The sequence below is a fragment of the Tenrec ecaudatus genome, chromosome 15 (assembly GCF_050624435.1).
Source record: "Tenrec ecaudatus isolate mTenEca1 chromosome 15, mTenEca1.hap1, whole genome shotgun sequence".
In the NCBI taxonomy this organism is placed as follows: Eukaryota; Metazoa; Chordata; class Mammalia; order Afrosoricida; family Tenrecidae; genus Tenrec; species Tenrec ecaudatus.
In genome coordinates, this window is record NC_134544.1 from 57,352,778 (window position 1) to 57,370,183 (window position 17,406).

Sequence of the window (17,406 nt, forward strand, 5' to 3'; positions counted from 1 at the left end):
GAAATTTCTTCCTATGTCTTTAATGCTATTCCAATGCTATTACAAATCTAACATCAAATATTCGGATGTTAGATTTCTTAATTGAATCTGACATCTTCATTTGGCTTTATTGACTTCTCTTTGATCTTTTATGTCTCTTGAGATTTAATAAGAACCATTACTCTGTCTTCTAGCTCACTTATTCTATCTTCTGTCTACTCAAATCTGTTGCTGACTGTTTCTCTTGCATTTTCTAATTTAATTATTGTATTCTTCTGTTCCATTCTTTCTGTTTAATGTTTTCAATCCTTTTGAGTCTCTCATTTTATACTTAATTTAGTTTCCTGATCTCCATTAGTTTATTTTGTGAGTATTTTCTGCTTTCATGAAATATATACACATTTAAGACTATTATCTCAAAGTCTTCTATTTTTTTTCATTACTCTGGTCTCCATAGGTGAGATATCTGCTTCTTCATGATGATCTTTTAGTTGGACTATCACCTCTTGTGATCTTGTATGTGTTATTATTTTTCATTGATGCTGCCAGTGGTACATTTTAAAATCTTATTGTGATTTTCTGTATTTCAAGGGATTATTTTTCTTAGCTTTACCTCCACTGTCTTCTCAAGGTTCCTCTAGAGAGAATTTTAGTCTCCTGGTTATTCTAGTACTGAGTCAGTTTCTGTCTGATGATTTCTGCCTGTCTTTTTTTATAGGACTCTAGTCCATTTCCACAGCTTCACAGCATGTTGGAAAGTTTTGAATCAAAGTGACTGAGTTTATTGTTGTTGATTGTACTATAGGCTAGAGTAGAACTGCCCCACAGGGTTTTCAAGACTATAAAGCAGACTGTCACATCTTTCTCTCATGGAACAGTTGGTGGATTCAAACTGCCCACATTTAAATTAACAGCTGAAATCTTAACAACTATGCATCTTGAGTTCCTTTGTTTTTGTGAAGATTTTATTATTTGTTGTGTATCGTCACTGCTGTTTCTTTTCTGCTACTTTGGTGACCAGCTAATGAGCTTTCAGAATATTACTTATTTTCTTTCTGTCTCTTTTCTTTTGCAACAAAGCCCCAAACCAGAACCTAATCCACCACCACTAAATTGATTCTGACTCATAGTAACTCTTGATAGGAATCCCAACCTCTCCTTTCTCCCACAAAAGAGAGTAGGTTTGGATTGCCAACCTTGTAGTCGAAAGCTCAGCGATTAGTCTTCAGTGTCATTAGAGCTCCTTTGGAACAAGATGCCTTCAAGTATTTCCAGAGGGATGACTAAAATGTGCCAGTGCTCCCTCCACTCAATTGAGCCACTTATTTTTTGTTTAGTTTATGAAAGCTTCATGCTGGTGGGGAAAGCTTGGCTGCTCAGATTTCCCCTTAGTAGATTTTCTGATTATTGCACTCTTTCCCCATTTCTTAATGATCTCACTACTGATTTCAACAACATCAAATTATACCTCCCAAATACCTGGGTATACTTTATCCTAATTCTTAGCCATCACCTTTAGATAGCACAGTCCTTGCTTCAGTAGCCACCTACAGGCTTGGATTCAGAGGACTGAAGTATGCATTCTAGCATTAGGTCAGCTTCATGACTGGGAAACTCACGTAATTTCTCTGAATCTACCTGTGGAATTAGCCCAATAACATATTCTTATCACAGATTGTTCAGTGATACTGCACATATATAAGGTTCAAATCATGTTCTTATTTTTTGAAAGCTTTTATTTGTACTTTGGATGAAAGATTACAGAGCAAATTAATGTTGCAGTCAACAAGGTATACACATTTTGTTTCATGGCATCGGCTGTAATCCCCATAATGTAACAGCACTCACCCTACTTCCTCCTAATGGCCCCCATTTCTCTTCATCTTCCTTTCCTCTCTCTTCCTACCTTCTGAACTTCTTCTCTGGGCAAATTTTGCCCTTATCATCTTATGACTGATTTTTCTAAAGATGGGGCTTCTCTCTAGTGTTATTCATTTTCTTGGTCTGTTATTTGACTTTAAATTGAGCTACGGGAGTGAGGGCAGTTCTAAGTTTGAAGAGTAATTAAGGGTCTTAGTTTCAAGAATCTACTAGTTTCATTAGTAGGCCTGGACGTTTTCACGATTTTAAGTTTTGCTCCACATTTTTCTCTCACTGTATCCTGGACCTTCTATTGTGACCCTTCTTAGAGCAATCAGTAGTAGGTAGCTGGGCCCCATCTGGTTCTGGTCTCAGGATGATGTAGAAGGTGTGTAGAGTCCACTAGTATGTTGAACTAATTGTGTCCACATTGACTTTATTTACTCTTCTTTGCTCTGGATGAGAAGAAATCACGAGTTGAACCTTACATAATCACTCATAGTCTATTAAGACCCTTATGCTACTCACCAAAACAGGATGTAGAATATTGTCTTCGTGGATTATGCTATGCTCATTGACCAGTATCACTGAGAATATTGGCCCAGCAATTCATTCCCTCAAGGTGTATGGTTATGACTAAGAAGTTTTTATAACTTTGTACTTTGTGTATTCTACTATATTTATAAGTATATTTGGTCTGATGATTGCAGAAACTGAATCCTGATGAGTGAAATAAAGAAAAAGTGTTGGAAAAATTACTTTACTGAGCCTAGAAGGAACATAATAGTTTTCCTTTGTAGTTTTGCTTTCAATTCCCAAGAAGTAAATAAGTCTTCTAAAGTAAAATACAAAAATACTACACTACTAACCTGTCATTAATAAAATAGAATTCTTCCATAACAGACACTTTAAAGTCCTTTTAAAATGCCTTTCTTTATATCTTGATAAACATTTAAAGATATAACTGTACTTAACTGACCACTATAATATGGGGCATCTCCTGTGGGAGGGGAAATAATGTAAGGTGGAAGTAACTCAAGAAGGAAGTAATACAAGAACAAATGGGAGGAATAAATTGGATTGTGAATTAAAAGAAAGAAATTCATTGAAGTGTGTCTCTCCTTTAGTATACTGTAGTTTGATTACCTTTCAGTCAATGGAACACTGGTAAGTATTTTTCTGGTATTTTCTGCTCTGAGTTAAGATTTATCCAATATTAGCAATGATATCTTTTGTTTCTCTTCTTCTTTTTAAAAAATAATTTTATTGGGGGCTCATACAACTCTTATTCATATATCCATCCATTGTGTCAAGCACATTTGTACATTTGTTGCCCTCATCATTCTCAAAGCATTTTCTTTCTACTTGGTCCTTTAGTATCAGCTCCTCATTGTTCCCCTCCCTCCCCACTCTTCCCTCCCTCATGAACCCTTGATAATTTATAAATTATTATTATTTTGTCATATCCAACACTGTCCGATGTCTCCCTTCACCCACTTTTCTGTTGTCTGCCCCCCAAGGAGGAGGTTATATGTAGATCCCTGAAATCAGTTCTTTCTTTCTACCCCGCCCTCCCTCCACCTTCCTGGTATCACCACTCTTGTACTGGTCCTGAAGGGATCATCTGCCCTGCATTCCCTGTGTTTCCAGTTCCTATCTGTACCAGTGTACATCCTCTGGTCTAGCCAGATTTGTAAGGTAGAATTGGGATCATGACAGTGGGGGTGGAGCATGGGGGGAAGAATTTAGGAACTAGAGGAAAGTTGTATATTTCATTGGTGCACCCTGACTGGCTCATCTCCTCCCCACGACCCTTCTGTAAGGGGATATCCAGTTGCTTACAGATGGGCTTTGCGTCCCCATTTCACACTCCCCCTCATTCATAATGATATGATTTTTTTGTTCCTTGATGCCTGATATCTGATCCCTTTGACACCTCATGATCACATAGGGTGGTGTACTTCTTCTATGTGGGCTTTGTTGCTTTTGAGTTTGTTTATCTTCAAGCTTTTAAGACCCCAGATGCTATATCTTCTGATAGCATGGCTCCATCAGCTTTCTTCACCACATTTGCTTATGCACACATTTATCTTCAGTGATAGTGTTGGGAAGGTGAGCATCATGGAATGCCAGTTTAATAGAACAAAGTGTTCTTACATTGAGGGAGTATGTGAGTGGAGGCCCAATGCCCATCTGCTACCTTAATACTAAGCCTATAAATATATGCACATAGATCTATTTACCCATCCTCATTTATACATATATTTACATATGTACATGCCTGTATTTAGACCTCTATAAATGTCCTTTGTCTCCTAGTTCTTTCCTTTATTTCCTTTTACTTTCCTCTTGTCCCACTATCATGCTCAGCCTTCATTTGGGTTTCAGTAATTCCTCTCGGTTACATTGTCCTTGAGAAATCCCTACCAGGCCTCTTACACCCTCCTTACCACGGTCACATCCTCTTCTTATCTAGTTTGGATTTCTGGAAGTTCCTTGTCAGTGTACTAGTTACAGCATTTTTGAATGACCTTTAGCAAACTTTTAGTCACATGTGATATTAATTATATTATCCAACAATTTCCACATTCTATTATAGTACTTTTCTTTAAAATGAACACAAATCTGGATCTTACTACTCAGTTGGCCATGTAAGTGTCTTGAAAATTTCTTGGCATAGATGAGTGAATATCTCTGGTGCTACAGCACTTTGCTGAAACGCTGCAACTGGTATTTCCTCAATTCCTCTAACCTTGGCTTTGTGTGTGTGCGAATGCCTTCAGTGTGCCATGAACTTCTTCATTCAGCATCATCAGTTCTTGATCCTATTCTACCTTCTAAAATGGATTAATTGGATATTATTGGCATCAGTTGAATCTTGGCTGAAAGCAGAGACTACAAGAAAAATATTTACTAGTGTTTTATTGACTCCGCCAAGATATTTGACTGTGTGGATCATAACTATGAATAGCATTGAAAAGAATGAGAATTCCAGAATGCATCACTGTGCTCAGGTGGATTTTTGCTTGAACCAAGGGGCAGTTGTACAAATAGAACTAGGGGATAGTGCATGGCTTCATATCAGGAAAGGTGTGCGTCAGAGTTGCATCCTCTCACCATACTTATTCAATCTGCATACTGAGCAAATCATCAGAGAAGCCAGATTATATGAAGAAAAACAATACCAGGACTGGAGAAAGGCTTATTAGCAACCTGTTATATGCAGATGACACAATCTTGCTTGCTGAAAGTGAGGAGGACACGAAACACTTGATCACAAAGGTCAAGATTTGCAGCCTCAGATATGCATTACAACTCAGTGTAAAAAGGAACGAAGTTTTCACACCTGGACCAGTAGGTAACATCATGATAAATGGAGAAAAGATAGAAATTGTCAAAGATTTTGTCTTACTTGGATCCACAATCAATGCTTATGGAAACAGCAGTCAAAAGATCAAACGACACAATGTGTTGGGTAAATCTGCTGCACAGACCTCTTTAGAGTATGGAAAAGCAAAGAGGTTACTTGAAGGTTCAGGTATGCTTGCCCCAATCCATATTTTCAGTGATTTCCTATGCATGTGAAAGTTGGACATTGAATAAGGATGAACGAAGAAGAAAGGGTGTATTTGAATTTTAATGCTGGTCAAGATATTGAAAGTACCATGGTCTGCCAACCCAAATCCCAACACTGTCATCAAGCCAATGGCAACTTACAGTAACTCTACAGGACAGGGTAGAATTGCCCTTGTGAGTTTCAAACATTGTAATTCTTTTTTCCTTTGTACTGATGATAACTCATAAAGAAATTTATTTTAAAACAGTTATTTGGTATACATAAAATTTTAGCATTTATTAAAAACAAAAAGCCAATTTGCATACTAGTGACATAGATATGCATGTTTATTTTTACCTAAAAATTAAATCTGGGCAGAATATGTAATACTGCAGGATGTAGAGTATCTTCAGTGTTGTTCCGAGTTGATCAATACTTTGATTTTATAATCATTGATGCTAAGAATGCTGCTTTATATAAACAAAGTACAAAATGAGAAAAAATGTGTTTAGGGTCATTTCAGAAATTGTTAGAAATTCTACTGTAATCTCAAGCCAAAGTTCATTTATTTATTTTAAAAGGAAGTTCAAATTTCAAACCTGTGTCACTTGATAAGTTAGAAAATTCTTCTTGGATTTTTAATGGAAGTTGGCTGACCTTTTTTATTTTGAGTATGGTTTATGAATGTAACAGCTTTTCAGAATCAAAATGTGAATGAAAATATTTCTGAAACTGTCTGTAGGCACATCAGATGATCATTTATAACTCTTACAATGAAATCTTTTGGAAGATTATTTTCCATTTTAAAATCTTCTGTAGCTATTATTTTACCTTTTTTTGTTTTTAAAAATCATTTTATTGGGGGTTCTTACAGCTCTTACAGCATTCCATACATAAATTGTATTAAGCATATTTTTTCATATGTTGCCATTATCATTTCCATTTTAGTCCTTGATATAAGCTCCTATTTTTCCCCCTTCCTTCCCTACCTTTCCACCCTCATGAATCCTTGATCAATTATATATTGTTATTATTTCGTATCTTACACTGTCCATTGTCTCCCTTCACCCATATTTCTGTTATTTGTTCCCTTTGGGGGGGCAGGTATGTATCCAACCTTGTGATGGGCTCCCTCATTCTCCCCTCCCCCTCCCTGACTGTAGTTTTTTACAGGAGTAGAAAACCTTGACTTTCTCCTGCATAACCACTCGTGGTTTTGAACTGCTAACCTTGAGAATCACAGCCCAACATGTAATCACTACACCACCAGTACTCTATATGGACTGCCAAAAGAACAAACAAATCTTCCCTGGAAGAAGTACAACCGGAATTCTCGTGAGAAGAAAGGATGGTGAGATTTCCTCGTTTGTGTTTTGTACATGTTTTCAGGAGAGACCTGCCCCTGGAGAAGTCCCTCATAGTTGGCAGAGAGGCAGAGAAAAAGAGGGGGACCCTCAACAAGCTCCAGGGACACTGTGACTGCAACAATGGGCTCAAACGTAACAATAGTGGCGAGGATGACACAAGAATGGGCCGTGTGTCATTCTGTTCTACATAGGGTTGTTATCAATTGGAACCAATTGGTTGGCACCTAACAACAAAAACAGATTAATTCTATAAAGTTCTTCAGCCATGGATGCACAAATTACTTGTAATATTAGAAGCAGAATATTTCTACACTGAAACAGAGAAGCATAGAAATATGTGGAAATATGCTAAATAACCTTTGACTCAACACTACCCCGATATATAGAGTTAATGTGTAGTTAACCTTGAGACATAAATAATAAGTGATTTTTGTAATCTCTAATCTTTATTTAAAAGTTGCTGCAATAAACAGCCCTTTTTGAATTCCACACCTCAAATAAAAGATATAGCATACTACTATTTTATATCATATATAAAAAATGGTTATCTGATCCTTTGAGGAGAGAAGGTAGAGGAAAGGGGATCTTTCTCTTAATTTTCTGAGGACCGAGAGCCTGCTTAGGCACTGCCAGTCTCAACTGATATAGACCCTACCTACAGGGGACCACCCCTGAGTTCACATGGTGATCAAGCATTCCTCCCCAGGAAGATAAATGCCAACAAGCACAAAAAAGATAAGTGCCGGAAATCTGAAGATTTGGACTCTAACCACTGAAATAGCATTATAATTATAAATATTAATTCTGATTCTGCAGTGCTAAAAGAATGTCTTGAAGTATTACCTTGGAATAAACTAAATGAGTTTATGGATAACAAACTTAATTATTTATTTGTTTAAGATGACATCCCACAGGATGAAAGGACACACTATTAGTAGAAACCACAAATATATATATTTTTCTTGAACAGCCACAACAAATGTATTAAATCACTAGGAATAAGCAATAAGAACTACAGATTAATATGTAGGTGAATAAAAATTTAAAATAAATCTGATAGACTCCCAGAGACTTACATATGTTGGAAGCCATTCATCATCATGTTTATTTTTCCAAAATAAATAAATGTATCTAACATATTCCTTTATAATCATACCAAGAGGATTTCAAAGTGAACTATGTAAACTGATAGTTTACAATTTTCCAATATAATTAGTATTTAAGAAAATTTTGGAGGGGGGAAATTGATTTTGGACATATCTGCTCACTCCACTGAGAGGATAGAACATTACACATAACAATTTAAAGTTTTATACTGACATTTGTATAAATAAGAGTTCATTGAAACAGAATAAGATATTCAGAAATCGACCCAATACATCTGAGAATCTGGTATATGTTAAGGTGACTTTGAAAAATCAAGAGAGAAAAAAATGAGCTCTTCAGTAATGATACTGGGGCAACTAGGTAGCCATCTGGAAAATTATACAATTGGCTCGTTCCCTGATTTCATAGAGAGTAATGATGTTAGTGTAAAAATTAATCCGTAAACATATTAAATATAATTAAAAATTTTTTGGAATAGGAAAGACCTATATAAAGATCTCATAAAACCCAAAAGTCATATTAAAATATGATGAATAAAATTTAACTAAAATATAAACAGCATTTGTATGGCATAATTTATCATAAATCAAATATTAACAAGAAATCTAGAAAAATACTTGTAACAAATATTGTAGGCAAAAGATCATTTTCCATAATACAACTTTTATGCATTTTAATAGTTAAGGTTTTATGTCAACTTGATTAGGCCAAGAGTCTTAGTAGTTTGACAGTTAAGACCTAGTAATCCCGCAAGATGAGATTTCCTCCAGGTTATGTTGTGCTTCCCATATAAGTAGACAATGGAAAAGCTTGTTTCCTTTTTTTTTTGTCTGGATCCTGCATCTGAGTCATCCATCACCTTCTAGTTCTTTGAACTTGAGCCAATGACCTACCATCTTCCCTGACAACCTTGAATTCATGTACCTCTGCAGCCACAAGCCTGACCTTGGGTTCCTTAGGCTCTACAGCCATGTGTCTGTCATCTTCCACCTGTCAGGTTCAACTGTTTCCCAGCTACTTGAGTCCAAGAGACCTCCAGCTTAACATCAGACTTACAGACTTGAACTTGCTCAGTTCTACAACTAAGTGAGTCATTTTCTTGCTACAACTGCTATCTCTATCATATATATATATGTGACATATGTATATTTCACTGGTTTTGCTTGCCTAGAAAACCTTGCCTAAGGCATGCTTCAATAAGCAACTGATCATCAAATCTCAATAGAAGTAAAGATTATGAGTAGTTTACAGAAAATAATTATTAGTGGGTTGTAATTTGGTCACATCTAAAGTCCGTTAACTTTTCTTGGGACTCTGTAGGTAAGAATCAAGATCAGCACAATGCTTATTTCTGTGAAGTGGAGGTTGGATACACTTCCGCTCTCCAACCTTTTTACCAGTTCTAACATCAGCCAACCCTCCTAAGACACTTTCTACTTCTATGTTAAAATAATTTGTTTCAATGACCCCACAGCACTTAGAACACACACATGATTATAGGGTTTATTAGGGAAGTAACGACTTGGAAGTAACAGGAACAACTTAGGAGCCAGCATGCAGTTCATTAACTTGTTGGCTGTGCCTACAGGCAGATGGCAATAGAGACTCTCCTGCTGTACTCTACCCTGCTCAAGCAAGGGTTACTTCTTTTTACTTTCCCCAATGAGTATCTGACAAGTACCAGCCAGCAAGCTTTCAACTTGAATATGTTCAGCTTTCTCACTTTGTGGGTCAGAAAATCCCACCCCAGTAGTCTAGCACTGGTCTCCTGGTTCCTCCACTCTCCCTACTCTTGCTGTGCTCTCCTCTCTCCTAGTCCCTTTCTCTCACAGTTGCAATCTCTTGTCATCTTCATTGTCATGGCTGTCCTGGGTCTAGGGAGTTCTCAGAGCAGAGTCAGGTAAAGACATGTTCTTTTCTGGATAGTAGTTAGGTCTCCCTCCTACTTTGTGGACTGAATATTTTAAACCTAGTAAGATAGGGAAACTGACCAACCTCATTGGTATACCACAGTCATCTTAATTGCATAGTAATTGATCAATTTCCTCTAAGATTTATGTATCTTATTTGCATAATCCCGGCCAATCATTCTGTGGAAATTACAAGATCATAGGTAGAAAGATAGCATAAAAAGACTATATGAAAGCACTTTCCCCCAGTGCATGGCCCTTAAAATTATGACAGCAAACTGAAGCATATTTTAAAAATAGAGGCTACACATAAATTAAAACTTTAATGAGTCATGTAAAATGCTATTAGATTTGCAATGATAATTACATAATATAAGCATATGTTTCTACGTTATATGGGTTAATAATAGAATTTATAGTTATAGTTGAAATAATTTTTTTTCTTTTCTTGGTGAGATGAGGTTCTAAGAGTTACACAGGCATCAATTCAATTAGTTTCACCCTGTAAGGTAAATGAAATTATTATATCTAATTTTAAATAATGAAACCAAGGTAGAAACAGATAAGCAAGTTTTTCAGTCCCAAAGGAAATAACTGGCAGAAGTGAAAATCGCACCAGGGAGCTCTGGCCAGAAGCTATGGGAACAGTTAGAAATTGGCCAGTATCTTTCAAATAGTTGCAATAAAAATCATAAATATGCAAGATCTGTAACCGCGAGGTTTCTCTTTAGGTTTTATTCTACAGATTTACTTACACATTTACAAAATGATGAACCCACTCAGATACACATGACATTTCCTGAAATGGTAATAGGTTAGAAATAACTTAAAGTTCATCATTAGGAACCTCTTAAATACATGATAAGGCCACCCTACCATAGGCAGCTGAACGCTTAATACAAAGAAGGGTGTCATTTTCCTCTCCAGGGCTTCTGCTATTACTTCCTTGAAAATGTAAAACATGTGATACTTAGGTATTGTCTCAAATTGACTGGATCAGGATTCTCAGTGGTTTGGTAGTTAAGGTCTAGTAATTCAACAGGATGTGACGTAACGAACTATGATCAACTCCATAATGGAATCTCCGGTGAGCAGCCAATCAGGTGTGAAAACGGTTCAGGGGAATTCAAGCCCTTACCCAGGTTAGCAGCCTGATGGAATTGCAAGAACGTTTTCTCTGGGGTGTGGCCGCTTTTCTATATAAGTAGTTACCGTGACCCAACTCCAGTGTTTTGGGAGTTGAACCAACGGTCAAGTTTTGCTTACTGATTCTGGGAGTCATCGGCAGCTTGTGGTTTGACCTGTCATCTAGACCTGCTGACCTTGGATTTGTCCTCTTCGGCAGTCACCAGCCTTTGATGTTCCTGCCAATCATGGTTTCATCAGTCCCCAAAGCTGTGTGTCAGGAAAAGCCTCTAGATTAACATCTGACCCAAGGGCTTGGAGTTGCTAGATTCTACAATTATATGAGACATTCTATTATTATAAATCAATCAACCAACTTCTCACTCTCTCTGTGTTTTATTTGGTTTCTCCAGAGAATGCAGCCTGAGACAGAGGGTGAGTAAAATATCATGGACCAGGGATGTGAATTGCTTAGTTAACATGCAGAAAGCATCCAAAAGTGGATTGCTGCCAATGCAGTCAGGTTAATATTTACCACCCGATCATTCGATCTCCCTTATGAGTCATTTAAATTTGCTCTAGTTTTTCTTTTTTAAAATCATTTTTTTGGGAACTCTTAAAGATATTATAACAATCCATAATTCAGTTAGATCAAGCATAGTTATACAGTTGCTGTCACCATCATTTTCAAACCATCTTCTTTCTTCTTGAATTCTTTGATATCAACTCATCTCCCTCCCCCATCCTACCACCCACCATGAACCTTTATTATTAAATATTATTTATTCATTTATTTATTTTATTCATTTCCCACCAGTGGGGTTATACAGTCATCACTGTTATCAGTTTTCCCATCCTTCCTCCCCTTTCCTGTACCCTGAGGGAAACATTACTCCCATTACTAGTTCTGAAGGGTTTATCTATCTTGGATTTCATGTATCAAATGATTTTAATTATACATAGGATCATATATAGGTCTAACAAGCTTAATGAGGTAAAACTGGGACAATAATAGTAAGGGGAGTAAATATTAAAGAACTAGAGGATAATTATGTGTTTTATCAGTGCTATATTGTACCCTGGATATATCATCCTTTCCATGTGACCCTTCTGTGAGGGACTGTCCAATTATCTTACAGCGGGGTTTTGGGCCTCCACTTTGTCTATACTCCTTTGTGTTAATTTGATTGCTTGTTTTTGAACTTCTGATACCTATTCCCATTGACACCTCTTGACCACACAGGCCGGTGTGCTTCTTCCATGTGTGCTGTTGTTTCCCTGCTAGATGACTGCTTGTTTGTTCAAATAGCAGAGTGCAAATAGAGGCAAATACACATTACACATAGTTCCCAGGCTAAGGACCAGGGACTCTGGCTTGGGTCAGACCCAACTCAATGATGCATATGGCATAAAAAAAAAAAACACGAAAGAAAGAAAGAAGAGAAGAAATTTTAAAAAATGCAGTTAGCACTGGTACCAAAAGACATCATTTCCTTCTCTCTCAAGCCAGTAAAGACCCACAGAGGAGGAGAGAAGAAAAAAAGGTGGCAAGAAAAAGGGAGGGCATTGTTTATGTCCGCACAGGAAAGGGAGAGAGAGCAGACCTCATTCCAATGCACCAATCCCTGAAGGAGACTTTCCTGCACAGAGCAGCTCATTCACAGAGAGGACTGCAGGGCCGGCCCCACCTCCAGATATGACATCCCCTCCCCAGATGACAGTGCGGCAGAGGACAGCACTGAAGGTACAGTTCAGGGAGTGCTACTGGTCTGACCCACCCACATGGAGCAAACCAAGAGGGGAGTGCAACACACCAGCAATGGGAGCAAAACCACTAAAGGCCTGAGGATTCCTGATTGTAAACTCGGGTGGGGGAAGCGCTTGACACCTCATCTGAACTGGTTGGGTGATCTTCACAAAGGGACTACACTGGAAGTCTAAAGGTGTAATGAGGTGGGGCACTAAATCTCTCCATCCTTGGCTGCAGAAAGAGCAATGTGGTCTTGTAGAAGGCATGCCCCTTGGTCATGAATGTTAAGGACTAAAAGGGTATAAATGTAGGTGAGCAGGTCCTGGGATGTGGATCCCTGAAAGAAGAGGGGGCTGGACTGATGGATTATAACAGGGCCTGCTCGCTATTTATCAAAGGCACACTCATCTACTCTGGGTCAGGGCAACAGTTGGACTTGGGACTATTTGTATGATCTCTCTCTCTTCCTTTTTCCTTTTCCCTTTTTATTTTGGTTTCTATCTATATAAGAGAGGCAGGATAAGCAATTCCAAGGAGACAGCTACAGGATCAAGATTCCAGGGAGGGGGACATGGGAGATGAGGAGATGGGGGCAAGGGAGCAGAGACCCAATAACGACAAGGTCAGGGAATAGCAAGGGATCTAAAATTGATGATGAGGAGGGCGTATTGTTCCTGGTCACGCTGCTCAATTCAGATGTATCTGAGAAGAATTATGGAATGATGGATAAACATAATAGTGGGACAGGAAGAAAATAAAAAGAAATAGAAGAAAGAACAAGAAAGTAAAGCTTGTATATATAGGTATAAATTTATGTACACATATATGTAAATATATAATGATAGGTGTATTTGTCTAAAAATATGTATATGTAAATACAACAAGGAAACAGATGGCCTTTGGGCCTCTGATTAAATCTTACCAGAAGCAAAAATAGTTTGTTGTAATAATGTTGCAATGTATGATATTCACCTTCCCAACATGATCTCTAAAGACAAAATGGGTGCAAAAGCAAATGTGGTGAAGAAAGCTGATGGTGCCTGGCTATTAAATTTGCTCTAGTTTAAAGATTTTCCGTGTTCTTTCTGATTGAGGTTTTTCTCTATTTCACTTTGTTAGTCTAGTTAGTTTTTGTTGTTGTTTTAAAATGTTCTATATATTGAGATCCAGGATAGGTAAATCTATAGAGATAGTAACTGGATTAATAGTTTCCTGGGGGTATGGCAGGAGACATTGGAGGTGAGGTGGGGGAATGGGGAGCTAATAATGATGAGTACAAGAATGAAGAAAATGTTCTAAAACTGATTGTGGTGAAGATTGTGCAACTTCTTGATGAGATTGAATGATTGAATCTTATGGTATGTGCATTACGTATATACTGGAGTATAAGCCACTGAGTTTTTCAGCACATTTTTAAATGCAGTTTTTGTGGTAAAATTAGGTGCTTCAGCAGATATTCGAGTCAGCTTATACTCAAGTATATATGGTATATGCCAATGAAACCATTAGGGAAAAAAGTATTGCTACAAAATTATAGAAATATTTATTTTAAAATGATCAAAGTGTGAAGTTATTATTTCTCATCATACTCTGCATCTAGGTTACGTATTTTTGAAGGCATTTTTTCCATTTTTCTAACCTGTCTCTGAAGAATTTTGAGCTTTTGATTTATACCTCCTAAAGGGACTGAAATTACGTTCATTTTAAATGATCTTTGAGGTTTTGGAACAGAAATAACTATGAAAGGATAAAATCAGGCTTATAGAGTAGATAGGGGAAGGTTTCCTAATGTAATTTCCCTGGTATAGCCCTTGCTAATTTTAAGAATGTATTGTGGTAGAAAAAAATGGCATTGTGGCGTTGAAAAATGCACTGTTTAATGGAAAAATGCTTTGTAGTAATGGTGTGTGAGACTAACAAGTCCAGATCTTACATGATGAACGGGTTCAAGAGGGCACAATCTGCAATCAGAAAACTTATGGCTAAGAGAAGGGGAGCTAGAAAGGATGGAGCATGGGGGACCCCGGAGGAAAGACGCTCCAAGGTCCTGAACTTCATTCAAGGGAGGTTTGTGCACACGCCCTGTCACACCGCCTACATTTCGTGACAAGTCCTCACACAATTATTTGAGGACATATTGTTGGCACTGATTTGAGGACATACAAAAAAACCTCACAAAAAACCCCATTCATACAATAGCCAAGCTGTTCACAGACAGGAAATGAGGATAGAGTTGGAATGGGGGAGAGGGGTAATTGGCATTTTGCAGACTGCTGCATATCAGCAGCTTTGCTAGGGAACAGGAGAAAAGTGTCCACTTTACCTCAGGCGGTGAGTCAGGCCAGCCAGTGCATCATCAGCCCCCCAGGTTGATCTTTCAGCATATCCCCACAGGCCTTGAGCCATGGAAAGTGGTGGTCCTTTCTCATTTGCCTAAGGAGCAAACAACTTTGCTCTCACAGCTGTGATGGAAAACATTTCTTGGTGCAACTTTATTGGAATTTTTCTCACCAATTGAGATCGTTAAGGTTTATTATGCTAACCTAGCCAATAACACATGTGGGATTAATTGAAGGGCGGGGAGATAAATGGCTCAGTGAGCCTCACTTTCCTAGTTCTCGGGTCTCTTGCTCTCTGATGGTCAGACCAGGGTGCACCTGCATTAGCCAGTTCCATGCTTCAGCTGGCAAGACTCACTTCTTGCAAGACATCACCAAGGAGAAGCCGCATGGACCTACCCTGATGCAGCCCTGGGTGCTGGAGCAGTCACGTGGAGACCCCTGCCAGCGCTGAGATGCTTACACCTTCACTGATTCAGCTTTCCTCCTGCAGTCGACATTATTGAATGTGTTTTGTGAAATTGAGGAGGACTTTGTAAATCAGTGTGGGACATATGGGTTAATGTTGGACTTATGGGCTTGGACAGCAGTGATTTGGGATGCTTTCTTAATGTACATTTACCCTTTATAGAAAACTCTCTCTTATATACGTATGAGTTTCTGTGGATTTGTTTCTCTAGTCTACCAAGGCAGTCTTTAATTTTCCAAACCTTCTTCATAATAAACTCTTGTGATTGTCCTGTGTCCTTCAAGAACATTTATCAAAATTATAATTTGTAATCTCAAAAAGCAGTCACCATAATCTTTGAGATGACCTCTATGCCTGAATTTACTTTTTCCAGCATAGCCCCATGATATTTACTGTTTTGATTAGAACTTTATTTGAGGGCACTCTAACGAGTCTATGATGAGTATAAGTCTGTGAGACTTTCTCTACACCCATTCACTGATTGCACACTCATGCTTAAATATGTTTGGTATTGAATAAACCTGTGTGTGTGTGAACTATAAGCTCAGCAGCAGTATTTGTTGGATCTTTTTCATCTCTATCTGAAATTGTCATTATTTCTCCCTTGTTCTTGACAGTTATTTTTTTTAATTTAGTATTTAGATGGACATTATTTTTTCAGAAATACTCTCAGAAAATATACTAAGGGATATATTTCTTATGTATAACATTGTTCTCAGTGTGCTAAGAAATATCTTTATATATTGAGAATGATTTTTATTAAAATGACTAAAAATAAGTTTTATACCTCGTTAATTGTTTCTCTCTGCTGTGAAAGCTTTGCTGTTTTCCCTGATGATGAAGATTTTAAAAATAAAAATCTAGAGCATTGTTAAACATAAATAATTTTTATTGGCACAATGTGTATGTTATATAGTTAGATTCTTCAATGATGGGTGATATGGGGAGAGATAGATAGCTTTGTGTTTGTAAATCTTTTGTTTTTGCTTCTCAGTATACATCTAAACTATCTTCCCATTCCCCTTGTAGATGATGCTGTTGATTCTGACCCACGGACTATGGGAGGAATGATGTTCGTCACTCCCAAGACTGTCTCTTCAAAGATGATGCAGACACCTTCACCCTCTCTCCTTATATGGCCAGACGAAGAAGATCTAGTAGAAGAAGCTAAGGCTTTGGGTGGAGGATGGTAGGAGTCTGGATTCTTTTGCCATGAATCCTAAATAATAAAAGTGGTAAATATCTTTGCAACATTGCAATGCAGTTCTATATGTATATAAAAATTTAGACTATGGTTTGGTGTATCAAGGGTATAAGATATTGTCTCAATAATTTCTCATTTGAAGAAAATGAAAGTGCTTTAAACTATTATTTCTGACTTCTAAGGAGTTATGAAGCTTTCAAACACTTGTTTCATAATTAACTTAGATAAATTAAGACAGTTTAATCTATTTTAAATATCTATTAGGCTCAAGGAGGCTTATAAGGAGATAATTTAGACATACTAGAGTAATACTGAAATGAGAAACTTGACCCCTTGCTCTCACATTTATCTTTCTAATTTATGCCTCTTAACCATAGTAGTTCACTATTGGAATAGTATGCATTTAAGTGAGTTTTTAATTTGCCTTTTATTTTGCCCTTGAAAACATAAGTTTTCTTCTACTCCTAATTCTGGGAAGATGAATTAATTAAAATTCTTTGGTAATGTACACACAAAAAAGAACTTGACCAATGTAGTTATAGGAAGATCCAGGAATGCAAATGGTTACCTGGCTCAGATGCTCACTGAAAGGCAAAAGACTTAAATCCCCACAGAGGCACCTCGGAAAAAAGGCGTGGCAATCTATTTCACAAAAACAAGTCAGTGAAAATCTAGGGGAGCACAGTTGTTGCATGACATGATTTTCAATGGGCTCCTTAACAATTGTGAATCCTAGGAAA